At 36.4% G+C, this 23,589-nt stretch overlaps 1 long non-coding RNA gene and 1 pseudogene across 1 annotated transcript in view; one reads left to right on the top strand and one right to left on the bottom strand.

The window, feature by feature from the left end:
* LOC123379206 overlaps positions 1-20,930 on the top strand; it is a 120,080-nt gene extending 99,150 nt beyond the window's left edge. The window contains exon 3 of the long non-coding RNA XR_006583411.1: positions 20,799-20,930. This is a non-coding gene — a long non-coding RNA (uncharacterized LOC123379206). The remainder of the gene's footprint in view (positions 1-20,798) is intronic.
* On the bottom strand, positions 17,624-17,759 carry LOC102901402 (annotated as a pseudogene).
* Positions 20,931-23,589: the final 2,659 nt, after the last annotated feature.

The following is a 23,589-nucleotide window of genomic DNA, read 5'->3' as shown; positions in this document are numbered from 1 at the left end:
GAAATAGAAAACACAATCCTAAAATCATATGGAACCACAAAGAACTGTGAAAAACCAGAATCTTGAGAAAGAATAAAGCTGGAGACCTCATACTTCCTGATTTCAAAACATAAATACTACAAAGCTACAATAATCAAAAGAGCATGGTACTGATATAGAGACCAATGGAACAACAACAAAAAAGCCTAGAAATCAATTCATGCATCAACTGATCTTCAACAAGGGTGAGAAGAGTACACAATGGGGAAAAGATAGAGTCTTCAACAAATGGTGCTGGGAAAACTGGGTATCCATATACAAAAGAATGAAACTGAACTCTTTATCTTATTCCATCCACAAAAATCAACTCCAAATGGATTAAAGACTTAAACATGAGACATGAAATGGTAAAACCCAGAAAACAGAAAGTAACAGATGTTGATAAGGATGTGGAGAGTGAATCCCTTGTGTACCTGTGGTGGGAATGTAAAATGGTGCAGCCATTATGCAGGACAATATGGAAGTCCCTCAAAAAGTTAAAAATGGAATTACCATATGATTCAGATATCCTACTTCTGTGTATTTATCCAAAAAATTGAAATCAATATCAGAAAGAGGCATCTGTACTTCCATTGTTCATTACAGCTATGTTCACAATAGCTAAGAGGTAGAAGCAATCTAAGTGCCTGTCAGCAGATGAATGGATAAATAAAATATGGTTTATACACAATATGGAATACTATTCACCCATAAAAAATTCTATGACATGCTACAACATGGATGAACCTTGAGGAAACTATGCTAAGTGAAATAAACCAATCATTGAAGGAAAAATACTGTATCATTCCACTTATATGAGGTATCAAAAATAGTCAAACTCGGGGTGCCTGGGTGGCTCAGTAGGTTAATGACTGACTCTTGATTTCAGCTCAGGTCATGATCTCATGGTTCGTGAGTTTGAACCCCACATTGGGCTCTGCACAGTGCAGAGCCTGCTTGGGATTCTCTCTTTGCCCCTCACCTGCTCATGCTCATTCTCGCTCTCTCACTCTCTCTCAAATAAATAAACTTTTAAAACTAGTAAAAAATAAAATAAAATAGTCAAAATCATCAAAGCAGGAAGCAGGATGATGGTTGTCAGGAGCTGAGGGAAAGGAGAAATGTGGAGTTGTTATTTAATGGGTATAAAGTTACAATCACTCAAGATAAAAGAGTTCTAGAGACCTTTTGTTATAACATTGTGCTTATACTTAGCAATACTATACTGTATACTTAAAAAATTTTTTAAGTACAAAAAGTATTATACTTGCACAACACACAAATCACTTCACTTGATATGGTTGCAATCTAAAGATGTTATTCAAAGAATAATCATTAGAATAGTATTTGTACCAATATGTCCATTTTTTCTTAAGAATTATCCAGGTTTTGACCACCTTACATGTGTCAAATACTAGTGCAGCTCTTACTAAAAATCCCATACAATGGACACATCAGTCCACTCCCATCTCTTAGATTGCAAAACAGTTTAAATTGTGAGCCCAAATCTATCCCACATCCATTCTCAGAATTTCTACATTTTCAACATTATCAGGTTATTTATGGATCCTCATTCTTCCTATCGTGGCACAGTTTCTGTAATCTATACCTCTTACCTCCAGGTAGAGATGGCTTTGCTAAGATACTACCTTGTCTGCTATTTTGCATGCTGTGTAAATAGCTCCAGTACCCTGTTGGTAAACTTCTCTGCAGTCTCTACTCACAGCTCCTAATTTCCCAACAACTAGTAAAACCTTGTTATTTTGTTTAACAAGCAAATAGCTTATGTAAAAAGGTGGAGAAGGAGGTATAAAATGAATATCACAGAATCACAAAGCACAAAGAAAAGCAGACCTAGAAACCAGAAAGCTGTTAATATCAGGTTGCTCTCCATATCTCTGCTTCTCTCACTGCTTGGGACTGTGGGCCCTGAGTCAGACTGCCTAAGCCTAAAATCTTGTTCCACCATTTGCTAGCTATATCACTCTGATTAAACCATTTACTATGTCTAAGCCTCATTTTCTCCATCTGAAAAATTGGAACAAAAAAAGTACCTTTCTAATAAAGATAAGGTGACATTAGAGAGTAAAGTTCTTATGCAGTATGTAGTAAGTGCTCCATACATGTAAGCTGTCAAATTATTCTCTTTACTTCTTCGTCTACACTGAATCACTCAGACTCAACATGGCTGCTGCCCAAACTCTGGGCATCATCCTATCTGAGAATGCAACACAGTGATATGGCTGATATTGGGTCAACTGTCCTCTGTGGTTTAAATAATTGTTGCCCACAGCCAGGATTTTGAGACAGGAAGGGTAGCACTATCTAAGAGACCTGAACATGCTAAATTTACACAAGCAATAGAATCTATCTTGGACATTGTGTCCTGAATCTATAAATTATATACTCTTGGTTAAGTTACTATTTATAGGTACAGTCATTTTTCTGCTGCTGTTTCCAAAAAAATTGGTGGCACATATAGGGCTAGGTCCAAAGAGGACAAATTCCTGCTGAAGAACTTTTCGCTCTATCTTATGCCTCCAAATAGCTATTTTATGCTAAGCAATTTATTTCACCTCTCTGATCACTCAGTTGAGATCACAGTTGAGATCACAGTTGTCTCAACTGTAATAATGTAAGTTATATTTGTCAACTGTAATAATGTAAATTATATAGAACAGTGTTTCTCAAAATCTATCCGCATGCAGCTTACAAGCTAACACTCTCCTATGGACTGTACCACAAATGAGATGGATAGTAGAGTATATGAGAAATTCCTAGAACTTTCTCTGTAACTTCACCTCTTTTCCTCCAAATCAAAAAACATATGTATGTATCAGTGAGTAAATCAGGGTACTTGAAACAGCCTAAATAGATGATCTCTAAAACCTCTTAAGTTCTAAGACTTACAATTCTAAGACAATCTTAAAACTAATTCAAAGAAGATCCTTTAGATAATCTAAAGTAACACAAATTTGCTACATTTCTCCAGTAATTCTGTAGCCTTATTATATGAGATGAACAAAGATTTCAGTATGTTATTCTCAAGAATGGGTGTTTCATATGTATTGGAAAAAAAGCAAAAATGGTTGTCCCGTAGACTGGTTGAAGAGCTTATAAAATTACAAAATCGTTCCTTATCTATTAACATTTGCAGAATGATTTATGAAATATTGATGAAGGCATATGGAGTTTATTATTCAGTTACAAACAGCCTACTTTCTTATTCTTAGCAATAATTCATGAAATATATGAAAAGAATACTTCATTTCTAACATCTTTCACATTTATTTTGGGTGTGCAGTTAAATATGGGCATTTCCTTCAGTCAAAAACTTTGGCCATACTTGCAAAAGTGTTTGGCATAAAATAGGCTTAAATCTAAAATTATCTTCTAAATTACTAGGATAAAAATATTTTATTAACAACAATATTTCCAAGTTTTACATTATCTTACACCAATATTTCTGCAGGGCCTATTGCCCTCTCAGGTTATTCCCAGTGGTACTTCTCTTCATTAATGGCAGAGAGAACAATTCTTTCAGGATAGGATTTCCTGTTCAGTGGCTATAAAATTACAAGGATGTTAGTTTGGAATAACTTTGATCTAAGTACTTAATAGTAAGTAATAACAGCATATATTTGACAGACCCCAAATGAAGATGTGGGCCTACCTACAGAAATAATTTTCGTTCACATTCTATTTTGTTTTAAAGACATCAACTTGTGTTCCTTTAATTCCCTAAAGTAAATTATGTATTCTATTTTTTGAAGATTAACCTAATATAATAATGTTTACCAGTTGAGCAACTCTCTATCAACTATTATGAGACTACAATAATGGGTAGCATTCCTATCAAAACTCATTAAATTTTCTGGTTAATTCTCTCCTCTTTTTTAGAGAATAATCTGAAAATCATGCTTACATTTTACTCTAGAAGAGTATTGTGATATTGTAATCAATGAACAATATAATTTTCATAATTCTGCAGCCATCCAGAAAATATTGGAGCAAGGCTAGTAGTAAGTGGATTCTAAGGTAAATTATAATGGTGTAGAATTGTAATTGTTTAAGTGAATTGATAGGTTGGACTTCTCCAGGAAAATGTTTAGGTGCCAATCTAATTCATGTACAATAGGGAGTTACTATAGAAAGTAGTAGTGGAGATTTACTAACCATAATAATTAGAATTCTAAAACTGTGAGCCCCAATTCCAACCTGTACCGGCTTCCAGATTGGATGACAGTTTCACAGCAAGGAATATTATTGACTGGAAACAACATAATAAGATGGCTTAAATAACAAACACATTCAGTCATTATGCATGCTAAGAAATCTGAAGGTGGGCAGTTTAAAGGTTTGTTGGCAAGCTAAAAATGACAGGGTTCTGGGATTTTCTCTTTACAGTTCTTTGGCCTTTCCTTCATGTTTGCAAAATGGGTTCCACAGTTCTAGACATCATTTGTCTAAAGGCAAGGATCGGGAAGGGGGAAAGCTGTGGGACTAGAGTACGATAAATTTGTGTTCCTTCCTCTTTTTTATAAGTAAGGGTTAAATCTTTCCCAAATGTTCTCCAACAGAGTTGTGACAGTTCTGTCAGATAACCATTCCTGGGTGCACAGGATTATGGGAAAGAGACCACTTGGCCAAGGAAAATGTGATTGACAGACTACAAATGATTGGTTCAGATCACTTTTGAGTCTGCACAAATAGATTTGTGATTCCATTAGCATTAAAAGGAGACCAATCTCAGAAAAAAAAAAGGGAATAAACTACTCATACATGCAATAACATGGAAGAATCTCGAAAATGTTATGCTAAGTGAAAGCATTATGCCAGACTCAAAAGGCTCCATACTGTATGACTCAATTTATGACATTCTAAAAAAAAAAAAAGGCAAACTATAGGGACAGAAAGCAGATCAGTGGTTTCCCAAAGTGGGAAAGGGATTGATTACAAAGAAGCATGAAGGAGATTTTTAGATAATGGAAATCTTTTCTGGCTTGATTGTGGTGTTAAACTATTCTATAAATTTGTCAAAATTCATAGAACTGTACACCTAAAAAAGCATTGCTTTTTATTAAATATTAATTATATGTAAATAAACAAAAAAGCTAGAGACTTCTCTGGCAAAAGGCAATTAGTAGTATATATTACCACTCCCTCTATTACTGTTTCTCTCTGAGACCTTTAGCATATTCTGAAACTCCTCATGGAGATCTAGAATTAAATCAATTCATTTTAAAACTGTAGCCCAAAAGTCGACTAGACCTGGAAAAATCATTTCAGTAGAGACTAGTTAATTAAGAAAAAAACTCCAGGTGTGCCAGAAAGTTCCTGGAATAATCTTAGCATCTGTTTTGGCAAAAATCTGTTTCCCATGGTCAGCAACAACTTGTGGAGCTGGACTTTGCCAGAAAATATTCCTCTGGCTGCTCTCTATTTGCACAGCATTCAGAACTTTGTGTGCCTGCAGAGGATGGCTAATTAACGTAAAAGTGTGATCAATTACACAGAACAGCAGTTACATTTCAGTGTTAAAACTTTTAGGAAATGCTAATCTTATAAAATTTCTTTACATAGAAAACTTTATTTTATCCTCTTTCTACATCTTCACCAATAATCTATTCAAGAGAGTAAAATACAAAACACTAAATATCTTCTACAATAGTTGAGCCCCAGTTCTTAGTGTTGTTAAAAGGGACACTTTAACTTCTCATTTTTAGCGTAGATAATGCCTCTGAATTAACCAAAATTTTATTGGATGAAATTCTAAACATATTTCTAAATGCATATTAGCCATTGGTCTAATGCTTAAATAAAAACAGTATTGGCACTATGAGAATTGAACAGAACAATCACTAAAACTAGGCAACAGGCCTAAAAAGCTTATTAATGACTTTCCCTACAACATTACCCACATACATGTGGCCTGGTCCACATGGCAGTGCTTTTTTTTTACGTAGTTACTAACATGCTAAGTATACACAATAGCAAGTTTGAATAAAATGTGAGAAATTCAATCATTTCTATGATTTAAAAAATCCAGATGTTTAAAATCACGTAGATCAAACATTCGAACATTTGAATATTCCTTCTTAATTTTATCCAAATGTTTTGACATTTTAGAGGAGGAAAATTAGGAGTAAGAAATAATGGGACTAAAATGAACCAAGCAGAATTTTTATTTTGAGTAGATCTTGAGGAACAGTTGATAAGCATTTGAGTGAATATTTGTGCTTTTGGAAACAATGGACAATCTCCAGTATCTACCCTAAAATTTGAATAGTGATTTCCTACTACCTTGCCTCTAGACTTCTAATGTGGTTAATCTTGGGAGGTCATTTAGAGATCAAGAGTACTCTGTTAGTTTAGCTGTAAAACGTATCACAACTCCCACCAAATTTCCCAAGCTTGACTTCAGTGGGATATGTGTTTCCTAGTTGCAGAATCAAACATAATACCCTTATAAACACAGCAGTTCTGCTGAGTAACCAAACTTAACCTCTCAAAACAAAGCATTTCTATTAAAATAACTTGTTTGGCACATCATTAGGGTTGTACTATTATTAGTTCCAGGCAAACAGATGTCTTCCTGGATGAAATCCAAGCCAGGCATCTTTTTTTCTTTTTTTTTTTTTTTTGGCAAGTGGGTGATAGGCTAAATTATATTTTTTTCCAGCTCAGTAAGCTTTTAGCATTAGAAAGAGATACAATCTTGCAATTCCATTTGACTTCAATTTTTAATTTATTCTTTTACAGTACATTTTACAACAATTTGATTCATTACAAAAGCAAGATAGTAAATTCCATGTTTTCTGAAAATGTAAATATACTAGCCAATGACATAGAAAAGCTCAAGATGAAATTCATAATTTTAGAGCATCATCTCTTAAAAGTAAAAACATGTGTTATTATTATTTCTAAAATATGCATTGTAATATCAAACATTAAACCATCCTTCAATAGTACCGCCATTTGTAAAGGGCTTCTTTTTTTTTTTTTTTTTTTTTTTTTTTTTGCATGGAGCCCAACATGGGGCTTGAACTTATGACCCTGAAACCAAGACCTGAGCTGAGATCAAGAGTCAGATGCTTAACCAACTAAGCCACCCAGGCACCCCCATTTGAAAGGACTTTAAAATGTACCAAACACTTATCCTGCAACTTTTTCTTTTATTATGAAAGTGAAAATTCTCTTTTCCCTTATGTTTTCCATAGTAAAAGTGGTTTTTAATTTTTCCCCAATATAAGTTTGTACATCTCAAGGTTAAAAGAAGTAACTGTTGCAGAGACAACTACTTTTCCATTTATACATATTCACCTTCTTCTTTTTAGTAATAGAATCCCTGAACACACTGTTACCCAGAAAGATGCCATATTTACTAGATTCCTTTGCCACCACAAATGGTCATTTGACTATGTTTTGGCCAATGGGATATGAGCAGAAGTGATAGGTGCCACTTCTGGACCATTTCCTTAAACAGAAGTTGCTTCCTCTTTTTTTAATTCTTCTATGTCCCCTTTATCCCTTCCTGGGGACTGCTGCCAATGAGCTTGCTTTAGCACTGGGAAACAAAACACAGCAAAATAGAAGGAACTGGAAATTGTAACTGACCTTAAAAGCCACTTTATATTTAATTCTTCCTTACGGATATTTAGCCTATTTGATGCCTCCATTTTTATGATGTGGTTAATTGATACAATATATATGCAAAAAGATTTTAGATGTCATATTATCTTGTCTGGTAACAGTCTGTGGGGATTTTCACTCCATGCAGTTCAGATAGGGAATACCTCAACACCAATCGTTTCTTTTTATTTATGTTTTTAATTTTTTTAATGTTTATTTTTGAGAGAGACAGAGCACAAGTCAGGGAGGGGCAGAAAGAGAGAGAGAGATGCAGAATCCTAAGCAGGCTCCAGGCTCTGAGCTGTCAACACAGAGCCTGATGTGGGGCTTGAACTCACAAACCGTGAGATCATAACCTGAGCCGAAGTTGGACACAACCAACTGAGCCACCCAGGTGCCCCATCACCAGTCTTTTCTACAGAGATACAAAGAATCCAGATCTGATCACTCAGAGTATTACCATCATGAATGCTCCATGGCTGGATTCATGACCTATACCAGGCCCATAAAACCTCTCCCAGCTTTCTTTGCTAAAACTGTCAGCAAAAAGACCCATCTTCTCCTTCAGAACTCAAAAGCACTAAGTGCTAAACAAATTTGGATTATTGATGCTCTCTTGGCCACCCAAGTAGGGAAAATCTGCCTAGAAATAAATGTAACACAAAGAAAACAAAGCCAAGGGAGGAAGAAAGAGGGGGATCTTGATTATATTATTTAAGCTCCTGCATCCAGCTGTGCTAAAGCTATATACATTCTGGGCTTCCCACTTTTCTGGGCCAGTAAATTCCCACTTACTGTTGAAACTAATTAAAGTTGGATTTTTATAATTTGCAATTATATAACTCTAGTTATAGCAATTAATTATAGTCATTTTAATTGACATAAAATATCAAGACTTTTAATCTAAAAATATTCTTAACTTCAAAGTCATCCCCGTGTTCCCAAGAATATCAGTTGGAGATGTTACTAGTCTTCTTATTTTACACGATCATTCTGGCTTATTAAAAGCTAAATCTGTGACATTTTCAACTCCATAATACCAAGTCTGATATGAAGTTTTAGCCTATTCTCTGCTGTCAGCCAAACATACAAATACTCTTTAACACATGTTGCCATATATGAATAAATTAATTATGGTATATGTAATGTAATTTAATAATATTACCATTTGAATTATACTTTTTTTAGTGATATGTAGCACCTGTATCCCTCATTTTAGATAATGAAAGAGATATGAGATTTATTTGGAAGAGAATTTTCAAACTGAATTATATAAACACAAATATATAATTGGTACCTATTTTTGTTCCAATCCAAATGGAGTGAACAAATAATATATAAATTAAAATAGGCTCTATTAGAAATTGGTAAATCAAATTAATTCCACTAAGTTAAGACTTGGGAGTCTTGGCTACCTCCAACCACTGACAATTCATTCAACAGAAAATATTTAAGTACCCTATGCCAGGCAGTGTTCTAAGCATTCAGAATATTGTGAAGAAAACAGTCAAGGGGTGCCAGTCAGTTAGGTGTCCAACTCTAGATCTTGGCTCAGGTCATGATCTTACGGTTCATCAGTTCCAGCCCTGCCTCAAGTTCCATGTAGAGCCCCCTGTAGGGCTCCACGCTGACAATGCAGATCCTGTTTGGGATTCTCTCTCTCCCTGTCTCTCTGCCACTCTCCTGCTCATGCACACACACACACACACACACACACACACACTCCCAAAAATAAATAAACTTTAAAAAAAAATAGTCAAGTTCTTATTCCATAAGTGGTGAATTGATTTTTCTTTGGTATATTGAGTCCCCTCATACCATCTGATGGGAGGGTTCTCTTCAGGATCCATCCAATAACAGTCAATGTTGTCTTGAATTTCTAAATCATGAATCCTGAGGAAGAACTAGTGCTTGCTTTGGCAACACATACACTAAAATTGGAACAATACTGAGGAGGAACTAGAGTTAAAGATAGTTGGCCTTGTTGGACCTCATATCACCTGAGGTCTCTGTCAGTCTCTGCTTAGAACCTTCAAACCTGAGAAACTAATCCCATTATGTCACTGTTTTTCCAGTCCAGTGTAACATCCATACCCGTTACTGACCTTTCCTTTTATATGATACCACTCAACACTTCTTAATTTCTAACTGCCAATGCTCTTGTCTTCCCAATGCTTTCCTTTATATACCCTGGAATTCTTTGTTATTGTTTTGTTTTGTTTTTTAATTAGTTTAAACAACAACATATATTATTTATGGTGGAAGGCAGTGTTAAACATGGATTTAATTCTTTGTTGTTGTTTTTATAAATACTGAGCAAAATTGTTCACATAACAATGTGGTATTGGACAGATGGAATGGAAGTTTTGGTATTAGCAATATAACTCAACTATTTGCCCTCCTTTCAAGTTTATGCCAAAAATTACATGGTGATCTATTATAAAAAAGTATATTTTAATGATCTATTAGTTTCTTCATTTGTTTTGAAAGCAAAGAATTAGAAATGCCTTGACTTTCAAAAGGATTTGTTTCTGAGCCATTAGAGACGTTCACTTTCTTATCATCAATACAAATTTTCCTTTTGTTTGGTATACCAAGGACTTTCACATGCTGGGGTGATGAATACCAGATTGGGTGTGAGATATGATTTTGTTTTCTAAAATGAGAAAAGTATGGTTACAAAAGCAAAGTGGGGGAAAAAGACAAGCATGATGTTTTAAGTGAAGGTCTCCTGCCAATTAATATTAGGAAACAGTAAGCATGGGAGTTGAGTATCTGGACACTGAATTTCTTAAAATTCTAAGCCCCATGAACTTTGTAAAAGTCTTTGTGGACTTCAAGAAGTTTGAAAATTGCCAATCCACTGCCCCATAAAGTACCACTTTTACATCAAATGGCTTTAGGAAACACCAAGTGACATGTTCTCTTGCTCCTTTTTTTTTTTTTTTTTTTTTTTTTTTTTTGCATATCCAAAGTCCATCACAATATAGTCTACAGTCTATATTCACTATCTTCACTTTCTTACCTCCCTCTTACCCTCAGTCATACCATAAGTTTAGACAGTAAATTCATTCACATAACTCCACTGAACTATCTCCTGTAAGAGTCATCAATAATTTCCTAACTTACAAATCCATACACTTCCTTTATTGCTCAAATGGCTGGACTTATTTGCAGTTTCTGACCCTGGTGACCACTCTGTTTTTCTTGAAATTCACTATTCTCTGAGCCTGTTGATTTATTCCTGCTTTTCCAGCCTGCTTTCTAAGACCTCGTTGCACTGTCATCCTAAAATGTTGTTCTGCAAGGTTTCTGCTTTTTCTCTCCTCATTGAACCACTCCACCCAGATGATCTAATCCACCTCTCTGACCCTTCCTACATCATAACTTCTGTATCTCCAGCTCAAACTTCTCCACCAAATGCATGTGTTTTATAGCCAATGCTTTGTCAGACAGCTTTCACTTTGCTGCCTGCTACACTGCCTCAAAATGGCAAATTTTGAACTTTCCTGCCAAATTTGTGTCTTTTCCTACAGTCTCAAATTTTAATGAATGCTACCACCAAGCCTTCTAAAACCTTAGAAAACACCAAGACTCCTTCTCGATTCTTCACACTCTGCTTCCATAGAGACCAAGTCTTACTAATCAAATCTTTTACACATGCATCTTCTCTGGTCACATTTCTTAATTTATCCTCCTAACAAATATTTATTACATACCTATTATGTTCCAGGTACTGTTCTAAACATAATGAACAGAATGTAGAGACAGACATATTCCTTGTATTTTTACATGTGTGTATGCATATACACGAGTGGGGAATAAGTTTAAGAATTCTGTACACTTGCACCAATGGGTTAACAAGGCTTAGGGAGGGAAGCCACCACAGGGTGAAAGCGCCCAAGGCCAGTCATTAAGTAAGACAAAGCATAGAGCCAGAAAACCACCACCACTGGAGGAAAGTGCCCAGGGCTAGTCACTAAGTAAAACAAGCCTCATGTCTAAAAGCTGCCTCCACAGGAAAAAAAGCATCAGAGAACAGTTAGAGGTGGAAAGCCACACAGGGCAAACACACCCAAGGTTAGCTAGTGAAAAGGGTGCCTTGTTGGCCTTGAGGCAGCATGCTCCAGCAATCTTAAACTTCGAGATAGCAGCTACTTGGCTGTATCACCTACAGAGAAACACTGTCCATCTGGCGTCTGGCACACCGGTATATCATTGTGCTTTAATCTCAACTTCAAACACCACTTGCCCCCCCAACTCTTTGCTTCTTACACACACAAGTTAATGGTCACCATCTTATTGTTTTCTTCTGCATGTTCACCACATATGTAAAATCTTGATAGCTCGATAAATACATCAACAATAAATACATCGACAAAACATCCAGGGCTCTTGTCTCCTCCTGGACATTAGCCTCTCTCGTTTTCATTTCTGCGTCAGCTCTCTTGCTGGACAAGAGAGAACTCCAGACTCATAGTCTGCGACAAAAACATACACATAATATATATGTGCATATACGTGTACGTATCCTCTACTTTAGATTTGTACCATTTAGGGGCACCAAGGTGGCTCAGTCGGTAAAGCGTCTGACTTCTGATCGGTCATGATCTCACAGTTCATGAGTTTGGGCCCCACATCTGGCTCTCTGCTCTCAGCACAGAACCGCATGGGATCTTCTGTCCCCATCTCTCTCTGCACCTCCCCAGCTCATTCTCTGTCTCAAAATAAATAAATAAACTTATACATATATATGTGTGAGTATATGTATATGTGTGTGTATAAGATTTGTATCATTTGAAATTTTTTCAATCTAAATTGTTAAAAGATTATTTTGCCAAAAAAATAATAGAACAGATCAATGAAACCAGGAGCAGATTCTTTGAAAAAATTAATAAAATTGATAAGCTCCTAGCCAGACTTATCAAAAAGAAAAGAGAAAGGACTCAAACAAATAACATCATAAATGATAGAGGAGAAATAACAATGAACACCACAGAAATACCAACAATTATAAGAGAATATTATGAAAAAGTATACACCAACAAATTGGACAACCTAGAAGAAATAGGTAAATTCCTAGAAACGTTTTAACTACCAAAACTGAAACAGGAAGAAATAAAAAACTTGAACAGACTGATAACTAGCAAAGAAACTGAATTAATAATCAAAATCTCCCAATAAAAATCCAGGACCAGATGGCTTCACAGGGGAATTCTACCAAACATTTTTTTTTTGAGAGAGAAAGAGAGACAGCCCATGTTGGGGAGGGGGAGAGAGAGAGGGAGAGAAAGGATCCCAAGCAGGCTCTGCACTGGCAGCAGAGCCGGACTCGGGGCTTGACTCACAAAACCATGAGATCATGACCTGAGCTGAAACCGAGAGTCAGAGGCTTAGCCACCTGATCCACCCAGGCACCCCTCTACCAAACATTTAAAGAAGAGTTATACCTATTCTTCTCATACAATTCCAAAAAACAGAAATGGAAGGAAAATTTCCAAATTCATTCTGTGGGGCCAGCATTACCCTGATATCAAAACCAAAGACTCCACTAAAAAAGAGAGCTACAGACAAATTTCCCTGATGAACATGGATACAAAAATTCTCGATAAAATACTACCAAACTGAATCCAACAGTACATCAAAAGAATCATTCATCATGATCAAGTGGGATTTATTCCTGGGTTGCAAGAGTGGTTCAGTATTTGCAAATCAATCAACATGATACATCACATTAATAAAAGAAAGGATAAGAATCATATAATCCTCTCAATAGATGCAGAAAAGGCATTTGACAAAGTATAATATTCATTCATGATAAAAACTCTCAACAATGTAGAGTTATAGGGAATACACCTCAACAGAGAAAACGTCACATGCAAAAAACCCACAGTTAATATTATCCTCAATGGGGAAAGATAGCTTTTCCTCTATGGTCAGGGACAAGACAGTATGTCCACTCTCACTACTGTTATTTAACATAGTACTAGATAGAAGTCCTAGCCCCAGCAATCAGACAACAAAAAGAAATAAAAGGCATCAAATCAGCAAGGAAAAAGTTAATCATTCCCTATTTGCAGATGACATGATACTCTATATAAAAAACCCAAAAGACTCCATCAAAAAATTACTAGAACTGATACGTGAATTCAGTAAAGTAACAGAATACAAAATCAATGTACCAAAGTTTGTTACATTTCTCTACACAAGTAATGAAGCAGCAGAAAAAGAAATCAAGGAATGGATTGCATTTACATTTGCACTAAAACCATAAGATACCTAGAAATAAATCTAACCAAAGAGATAAAAGATCTGCACTCTAAAAACTATAAAACACTGATGAAAGAAATTGAAGATGACACAAAGAAATTGAAAGACATTTCATGCTCATGGACTGGCAAAACAAATATTGTTAAAAAGTATATATTACCCAAAACAATCTACACATTTAATGCAATCCCTATCAAAATACCAAAAGCATTTTTCAAAGAGCTAAAACAATCCTAAACTTTGTATAGAACCACAAAAGACTCCAAATAGCCAAAGCAATCTTGAAAAAGCAAAGCAAAACTGGAGGCATCACAATTTTGGACTTTAAGCTATATTATAAAACTGTAGTGAGCAAGACAGTAGGGTAACTGGCACAAAAACAGGCACATAGATCAATAGAACAGAATAGAAAACCCAGAAATGAACCTACAACTATATAGTCAATTAATCTTTGACAAAGCAGGAAAGAATATCCAATGGGAAAAAAAAAGACAGTCTTTTCAACAAATGGTGTTGGGAAAACTGGACAGCAACATGCAAAAGAATGAAACTGAATCACTTTCTTACACCATACACAAAAAATGAATTCTAAATGGTTGAAAGACTGAAATGTGAGATGGGAAACCCTCAAAATCCTAGAGGAGAACACAGGCAGCAACTTCTTTGACCTCAGCCATAACAACTTTTTACTAGATATGTTTCCTGAGGCAAGGGAAACAAAAGCAAAAATGAACTATTGGGACTTCATCAAGATAAAAAGCTTCTGCGCAGCAAAGGAAACAACCAACAAAACTAAAAGGCAACCTACAGATTAGAAGAAGGTATTTGCAAATGATAATTTGTTAGTGTCCAAAATCTATGAAGAATTTATCAAACTCAACACCCAAAAAACAAATAACCCAGTTTAAAAATGGGCAGAAGACATAAATAGACATTTTTCCAAAGAGGACATCCGGCTGGCTAATAGACACATGAAAAAATGTTCATCATCACTCATCATCAGAGAAATACAAATCAAAACCACAATGAGATATCACCTGTCAGCATGTCTAAAATTAACAACACAGGAAACAACAGGTGTTGGTGAGGATAAGGAGAAAAGGGAACATTCTTACACTACTGGTGAGAATGCAAATTGGTGCAGCCACTCTGGAAAACAGTATGGAGATTCTTTAAAAAGTTAAAAATAAAATTACCCTATGACCCAGCAATTGCACTACTTGGTATTTACTGATTTGAAGGCACACATGCCTTCCAATGTTTACAGCAGCTTTATCAACAATACTAAATTATGGATAGAGCCCAAATATCCATCGATTGATGAATGGATAAAGAAGACATGTGTGTGTCGTGTGTGTGTGTGTGTGTGTGTGTGAATATATAATAGAATATTACTCAGCTATAAAAAAGAATGATATCTGCCCATTTGCAATGATATGGATGGAACTAGAGAGTATTATGCTAAGCAAAATAAGTCAGCCAAAGAAAGAAAAATACCTTATGATTGATCTCACTCTTAAGCGTAACTTAAGAAAAAACGAATATGGAGGGAGGAAGAGAGGCTAACCAAGAAATAGACTCTTTACTATAGAGTATTGGTTATGAAGGGGCGATGGGCAGGGAGTTGGGTTAAATGGGTGATAAGGATTAAGGAGGCACTTGTGATGAGGACTAGATGTTGTATGTAAATGAGGAATCACTAAATTCTACACCTGAAACTAATATTACACTGTATGTTAACTAAATGGGATTTAAATAAAAATTTGGAAAAAAAATACTTCTATTTTGCAAAAAAAAAAAAAAAAGAAGGCCTTTAGAGATATCAGTGTACCTAACATTTCTCTGTTCTCTTTCCCTTACAGTATGGGATAACTTAATATCCCTAAATTTCTATATTTTGTAGTGTTGGGTATTAACTTTTTATTATGTAATTAATATTGTGAGTAAATTGACACTGAAAAGAAATCTTTTACTATGAGAAAATAGCATGAAGAAGTGCAACTTCCTGTGAATTCTGAGGAAAATTTTTAAAGAAAAATTTCGAGAGTATAACTGAAAATTAATTAGTGAGAGACTGATAATACTTCATTCAAATCAGAATACATCGGCACTGAGTATCCCCCTTTCCTCTGTGGCTAAAAACTTATTACAATGTTGACCACATTAAAACTACTACTAAAAATGGCAAATGTTAATGCATTTTTATATACTGTTATTGGAAAAATACTTCAACATGTCATTTTTTCCTTTAAAATGCTAACAGTTGTCTAAACAAAAAGACAAAAATTTTGCCTACTAAGGAAAACAGAACTCAGTATGAAATAACTCTCAACAATTATTCAGCTATTTCTGGCCTATGAACATCTAACCTAAGACATGTTTTCATTATTTAATATAATAAGTTGAAGCTGATGTTCAAAGCATCAAGGTCAAGCCAACACAAAGCCAAAGCCTCTGATGCCACATTGGGTAGTCAGAGAGGGAAAAATAAGTTAAAAATATCTAACTTATGAATTACCCAACACGTTCTTTTAGCAAGAAAACTTATCAGTCAACATGATATTAAGCTAGTCAAGTATTGCTCATATCCTTTAAAGCATATTTATAAACTAGATAACACAAGGGGGAAATGTTATACTTTTGATCTCTCTATTGGCCAAATGTCTTTCATAACCTATTGAAGAAAAAAAGCCACTGGCTGAAAACCCAAAATAGAGTGCAGGAAACAAAGTCATTGCTGTCATTCCTGTGTGTGATTGTTTTCTTTCTCTATTCTGTTAATGTAGATTAGCACGAAAGCTTAACTAATTTAAGCAGCTGACATTAATTTGAATAGGTGCAATAAAAATGAACATTTGAGTAGACAATAATTATCTTAATACACAAGAGATTACATTATTAGATCTAAATTTCACATCATCATCCTTGGAATGATAAATAAAAATATGTTTGTGAACAAGCAAGGATTTAATAATTGTTCGCCCAACAGCATTCAGATTCACGGACTTATACTGACACCTAGTGGAATGAAAACAAGATGCATTGCAGCCAAGATCTTCACTCTCAGGCTTTTTGCACTTAGCCTATATGATAAATAATACATATACATACACACTATATACATTTTCTGAATATATGCCCAAAGAAAATATAGCTTTGGAGTCAATTTGGTAAGAGATTACTTGAAAGCAATTGAAAATGGATGCTATTAGATCTCAAGTAATAATACCTCACCAAAATCTATGAAAATTAAATTACTTAAAACTAGCCATGAAAGTTATTTTTATTTTAATCAAAGTTTTTTTCACACCAACCACATTTTAAACTTTTTATTTGCATATTTAAAAATTGTGCACTCCGATAATGAAAATCATTTGAAGGAAAAAAATGGCACTCTGATTAAACTGCATTTTACGGTCTGCCTAACACCTGGACCAACTTACTTTCTACTGGCGGCTCCCACCCGCTTCCTCCTTCACCAGCCTTCAAGTTCTTTTCTTTCCCTGCCAGCCAGACAGGCAGACAGGAGAGGAGGCCCAGTGTTCATGGTCAGTAGTTGAGATTCTTTGATGAGAAAAGGGGCAGAAGTCATTTAAACTCGATCTAACCTCCTTCCAGCTTACAAAGTTAAACAGCTCAAACAAGGAAAATAAGAAGGGAATGCTTGTGGAATATACAGCCCATATTGGCAGCTCAGGCCTCATTACGATTCGCCTGCTTGCTCCTCCTGTTCAATCGTGTCCTAGGACGGCAGTGGATTTTTTTTCTTGCATCTTTGTCTTCTTTAGTTTCTACGTATCGAATTTCTCAATCTCAGCCATATCATGTTTGTCAGACATGGTTGCAGAGGAAGCAGAACCAGGCGGCCAGCAAGCCATGTATGCGCCATGGCCGCTGCCGAGTCTTAATCAGGGTGCCTGAGTGGCTCAGCAAGTAAAGCCTCCAACTCTGGATTTTGGCTCAGGTCATGATCTCACACTTAGTGATTTCAAGCCCCTTGTGGGGTTTCTGCACTGAGCACAGAACCTGCTCCTAAGCAGGCAGGCTCTCTCTCTCTCTCTCTGCCCTTCCCCCGCTCGCTATGATAAGTAAGTAAGCAAATAAATAAATAAATATATTTTTTTTTACTTTTAAATGAACATAGTTTAAAGAATTAATGCTTGATAAGACAAAAGAGGTCCCTGGCCCCTCTATACCTGTTCTTCTTCCGCAGCAGCTTTGTTTTTTGGGGTTTTTTTTTTTTTTTGGTTTTTTTGTCTATTTATTTACTTATTTTTTTTATCTTCAAACAACTTCTTAATTTTTAATTTCCTTCCCACTACAGAAGTCAAGGGTTTGCCTTTTGCTCACCCCTCTCTCACCACACACACTCACCCTTCTTTCATTTTCCCAATTTCCATCATGCTTTCAGTTGGGTTACTACAAAATATATTAAAATATCATCAATAGGGGCGCCTGGGTGGCGCAGTCGGTTAAGCGTCCGACTTCAGCCAGGTCACGATCTCGCGGTCCGGGAGTTCGAGCCCCGCGTCGGGCTCTGGGCTGATGGCTCAGAGCCTGGAGCCTGTTTCCGATTCTGTGTCTCCCTCTCTCTCTGCCCCTCCCCCGTTCATGCTCTGTCTCTCTCTGTCCCCAAAAAAAAAAAAAAAAAGGTGAAAAAAAAATATCAATATGTAAACACTAATCAGAGTAAAGCCACGCAGTAAGCTATGATTAAATTTCAAATTTCTGTACAATATTTTTATTCCTAGAACTGATCATTGTTGAGGAAGTATTTGTTTGTCTCTAAGCCTGGGTTCCCTAGAAAACAGTACCTAAGGTAAAACTTGTATACCAGCATTTTACTGGGTTGTGAAACCCTTAGGAACACAGGAATAAAGGAAAGGAATGCGGGGCAGGAAAATAGTGCAAGCAAATATGACAGAGTGAATAACTGAACCAGTCTCCATTTGGTATCAGGTGCAGCTGATGCTCCATCTTGCAGGACCATCTTCAGAGTCTATTTCAGGAGGCCTGGAGTAGGGGCAGAGGGCAACTTACCCATCAGTTCCCATCTCCCAGGATTTGCAAGCCCTAGCTGTAATGGTTTGCCTGTGGTTTTACTGGGTTTAATAACTGAAAATCCCCCTTGCCAGAACCATCCTCCCACCCCCCACACCCCATCCCCCTAAAACAGGATAACTGATTACCTAAAGGCATCTCAAACATAACAGCCAACAGATCAGCCTGAAGAATGGAAGGCTGAGGTGCTGGCAGGTTGGACCCATGTGAGGAAACAAATCCCAATGGCCGCTAAAAGAGTTGTGACCAAGGTAACCTGAGATGGCATATGAAAGGTCTGTTACAGATTATTTCTTAACTTTCTGTGCCTTAGGACTGATTCAGCTAGAAACTCTGAACATCATGCAAAAAAAAAAAAAAAACACCTTAAACTTTTCATATTCAGTCTGTCAACTTCACTTTCCTAAAGAAACAAATTTGATGGGGTTTTCTGAACTCCAGTTTGGACCGTTTTTCTTCTCCTTATTATTCTGGAGATTCCTTCCACCTGTATCCTCATTAGATTCCCTGTGTCCTGTAGCCTGTGTCTTTCTCTCTATGGGTTTACTTCTGTGTATTACTAGATCACATACTCTAGTAGCTTTCTGAGGAGGGACAAGTTTGATGGGAGGTAAATATTTTAAAAACCTTGCATGTCTGAAAATGTTTTCATTCTTTCTGCATAATACTAACTTCAGCTAGGTGTGGAACTCTAGGATTGAAATCACTTTTCCTCAGAATTTTTTTTTTCTTTTTTTTTTTTTTTTTTTTTTTTTTTTTGGGACAGAGAGAGAGAGAGAGCATGAACGGGGGAGGGGCAGAGAGAGAGGGAGACACAGAATCGGAAACAGGCTCCAGGCTCTGAGCCATCAGCCCAGAGCCCGACGCGGGGCTCGAACTCACAGACCACGAGATCGTGACCTGGCTGAAGTCGGACGCTTAACCGACTGCGCCACCCAGGCGCCCCTAGAATTTTTAAGGCATTGCTGCATGTTTTATAGCTTCAGTGTTGTTGATGAGAAGTAAAAAGCAATTCTTGTTCCGGATCCTTTCGTTTCTCTCTCCCTCTCTTAAAATTCTCTTGTGTCTTATTTTAAGTTCTTTTTTTGTTCTCTTACTATTTCTTTATTGTAGCTTTTTGTTCTTTTTTATTATTTCAGTAGACTTAACTCTCTAAAAAGCTTATGCAAAATTTTTATGTTTTCTTCCCCCTGCAGAGTATCTGTTTCTTCCTCAGAGTGTTTTGATTTTGGCTATTTGATATTTATTTTTATGTTAAAGACCTCCCTTAGGTTTCCTATTTTGTGTTCATATTTACTAGTTCATCATTAAGAGTGGGTGATGGAAAGCCCTAGTTTAAAACTGAGTGTGCAGGTGGGGCTTGTTGACTATAAGTATCACTACAAATGATCTAGCCAGGCCATGTCCTTGTCATCAAGGAGCCCGCATTGTATTGTACTGCATTGTATGTATTGTATTGTATTGTATTGTATTTAGGTCTTTCATCTAGAGCTGATCAGATTCCCTAGAGACATTCCCTAGAGAAAAGTCTTTTTTCTTCTCTGAAAGTAAATGCCTGAGGACCAGTGATCTAGCTGTAGAGTAAGGTGCTGGGATTCAGCCTCTAATATGCATATGTTTACTTAATACCACAGTTTTCAGTTTGGTGCAAACATCCTTGATTATGCTCAGGGTTCCCCAGTGTTGAGCCCGCTGTGTCACCACCTCTGCTAATTCACCTAGATGGAGGCAGTTGTCTAAGTGTTCAGAAAGAGGAAGGGGACTTGGGGATATAACCCCCTCCTACATAGGTTTCAATCAATTTTTTCTTATTTTAGAGTATCATCCCACTGCACCTTGCAACTGCCAGAAGTAGCTGAGCCCGTAAATCCTTCGTCTCTTTTGCAGTTCTTTAAGGAAACTGGACTGATTCTTACCTTTTACAACACGAGTTCAGTATACAGCTTTTACCGGTTTGCTACAATGCCTACCTACCACTCGTTGGTCATTTCATTTTCCAATATTATGCTGCTGTTGTCTCCACTTTCATCTTTTGCATTTGTGGGTTCCTGCCTTTTAGAATATTTCCTTACTATAGCCAGTGGAGTCTGGAAGTTTAATTAGATTTGTATCTTTAATTCACCAAGCAGCAAACTTATATCTCCGTACAGTTAATAGATTTGTTTTAGGGTTTTTTTGTTTTGTTTGTGTGTGTGTGTGTGTGTGTTTTGTTTTTGTTTGTTTTATTTTGTTTTTGTTTTGTTTTGATTTTTTGCCACTTAGGTCACTAAGAAGAAAAGCCAAAATATAATACACATATGTTATAAGTGTTTTAATGCAACAGAACCAAAAAATGATATCTAAAGTCCAACTGTCCACCTCCACACCCAAATTATCTGGGATACATTATAAGTTCATTACAGATTCCTCCAGAAACACAATGTGATTGCTAGTTCATAATTTCTCAGTCCTTTAGCAACTAGCTCATACTAATAAAAAAAAATGCACAAAGAACTGCTGCATTAAAAAAGCTTTATAATTTATTGACTTAAAGTAAGAAACATACTATCAATTGAATAAAGTATTCAAACTTTACGAATTGCAATTCTATGATCAAAGTACAAAAGGCCACAATAATAATGAGGTTATTTTAAAATAATTAAACATTAATTATTAATTATATGATGCTATATTAATTTGATGTACTCTTACTATGTCAATTTGCCAGTTAAACCATTCTCAAAATTCTTTTTTTTTTTTAATGTTTATTTACTTTTGAGAGGGGAGTGGGCAGAAAGAGAGAGAGAGACAGAATCTGAAGCAGACTCCAGGCTTTGACCTGTCAGCACAGACCCTGACATGTGGCTTGAGCCCGTGGACCACGAGTTCATGACCTGAGCCAAAGTCTGACGCTTAACCGACTGAGCCACCAAGGTGCCCCTCAAAATTCTTAATTATAGGGGCGCCTGGGTGGCGCAGTCGGTTAAGCGTCCGACTTCAGCCAGGTCACGATCTCCGGTCCGTGAGTTCGAGCCCCGCGTCGGGCTCTGGGCTGATGGCTCAGAGCCTGGAGCCTGTTTCCGATTCTGTGTCTCCCTCTCTCTCTGCCCCTCCCCCGTTCATGCTCTGTCTCTCTCTGTCCCAAAAATAAATAAACGTTGAAAAAAAATTCTTAATTATAAATAATTCAATATGAAAGAAATTCATGGCAATGAAGGTTTATTAGGGGGAGTCTGGATATTGCATCAAGACAAGTCCAAACTGATATATCTAACTGTTTAGTATGCATCTCCACTGAAAGCCCCACAGGCACCACAGTCTTAACACATTTAAACCTAGACTCAACATATTCTTGACCAACCCTGCTCTTTCTTCTGTGTTACCTATCCCAGTGAGTTGAGACTCATCTTGGCCTCTTTCCTCTATCATCCAAATCCTACTGATTTCTAAGACATTCTGATTCTATACCTGAGACCCATTATTTCTTGTATATCTCCTCAGCCATTAAGTTAATGCAGAACCTCATTTTAGTTACTCATCTGTGGTCACAAAAAACAAACAAACAAAAAAAAACAGAATCACTGAAGCTAATTCAAGCAAGAGGATTTATTGTAGTAAGTGTTAAAAGATAAACTGAGGCACATCAAAATTTTCAAGAGTTTACTTGAGCATACATTGATTTGAATCAGGCAGCACCAAACCAAAGATAGTTAGGAGTACTCTGAGTATGGGAGCTAGGAGGAAGGCTTTTATAGAAAGGACAAGAAAGCAAAGCAAGGAAATTATTTGATTGGCTATAACTTAAGTGGTTATTTATTTGGGAAAGCCTACTTAGCTGTGATTGGTTGTTCATATGTTTCATCTTCTCAGACTTGAGTGCATTGACTCTGCTTTAGGTTTTGGTTTGTCTAATGGCCTCCTTGCTTAATTACTTGACATGAGTAAGTGAGGAAATGACAATAATCTGGATGGAGGGACTATAACAGAGATGGTCTGTTAGGGCTAGAGAGTAGTTTAGATTGATGGTAGCTCCGAAGACTTTGGCAGCAGCAACCCACAGAGCTTTTTACTCTAGTACTCTGTATGACCATGCAGCACCTTAAAGATCTGCTTATTACAATCTTCTCCAGAAATTTCCCTTTGAGTATTAGCTCAGTTTCCAAAGAAAGGAACCTAGATCATCTTCATGAGCCAGGCCCCTAAGTTAGACTTGCCTGTGAACCTTTGTTGAATGTAGTGTCCACTCTTGGTCCAAATAGCTATAATGAGATAGTATTCACATGACTATTTGCCCTAGGACATCATCTCACTTTGAGATTTTCCAGAGGTTAGGTCGAAGTATGATTTTTTTTCCTGACTCTGAAAACACACACACACACGCACACACAAACACACACACACACACACACACACACACACACACACATTTCCATTTCCATTCATTTTGCTTAGGGAATGTAATATTTTTCTATTTATAATATTCTTATGGGCTTTACCCTGAGAATGTCAGGTGTTGTCATTTGTTACAAAGGCAATTTCCAATAATATATTCATAGATCAGCTGAATTCAGTTCCTGTTCTACAGTTAAGAATAGTGCCAAAATGATATCAGAAAAATTACCATCTGGA

The sequence above is a fragment of the Felis catus genome, chromosome C1 (genome assembly GCF_018350175.1).
Source record: "Felis catus isolate Fca126 chromosome C1, F.catus_Fca126_mat1.0, whole genome shotgun sequence".
Lineage (NCBI taxonomy): Eukaryota > Metazoa > Chordata > Mammalia > Carnivora > Felidae > Felis > Felis catus.
This window is presented reverse-complemented; position numbering and strand designations above follow the sequence as displayed.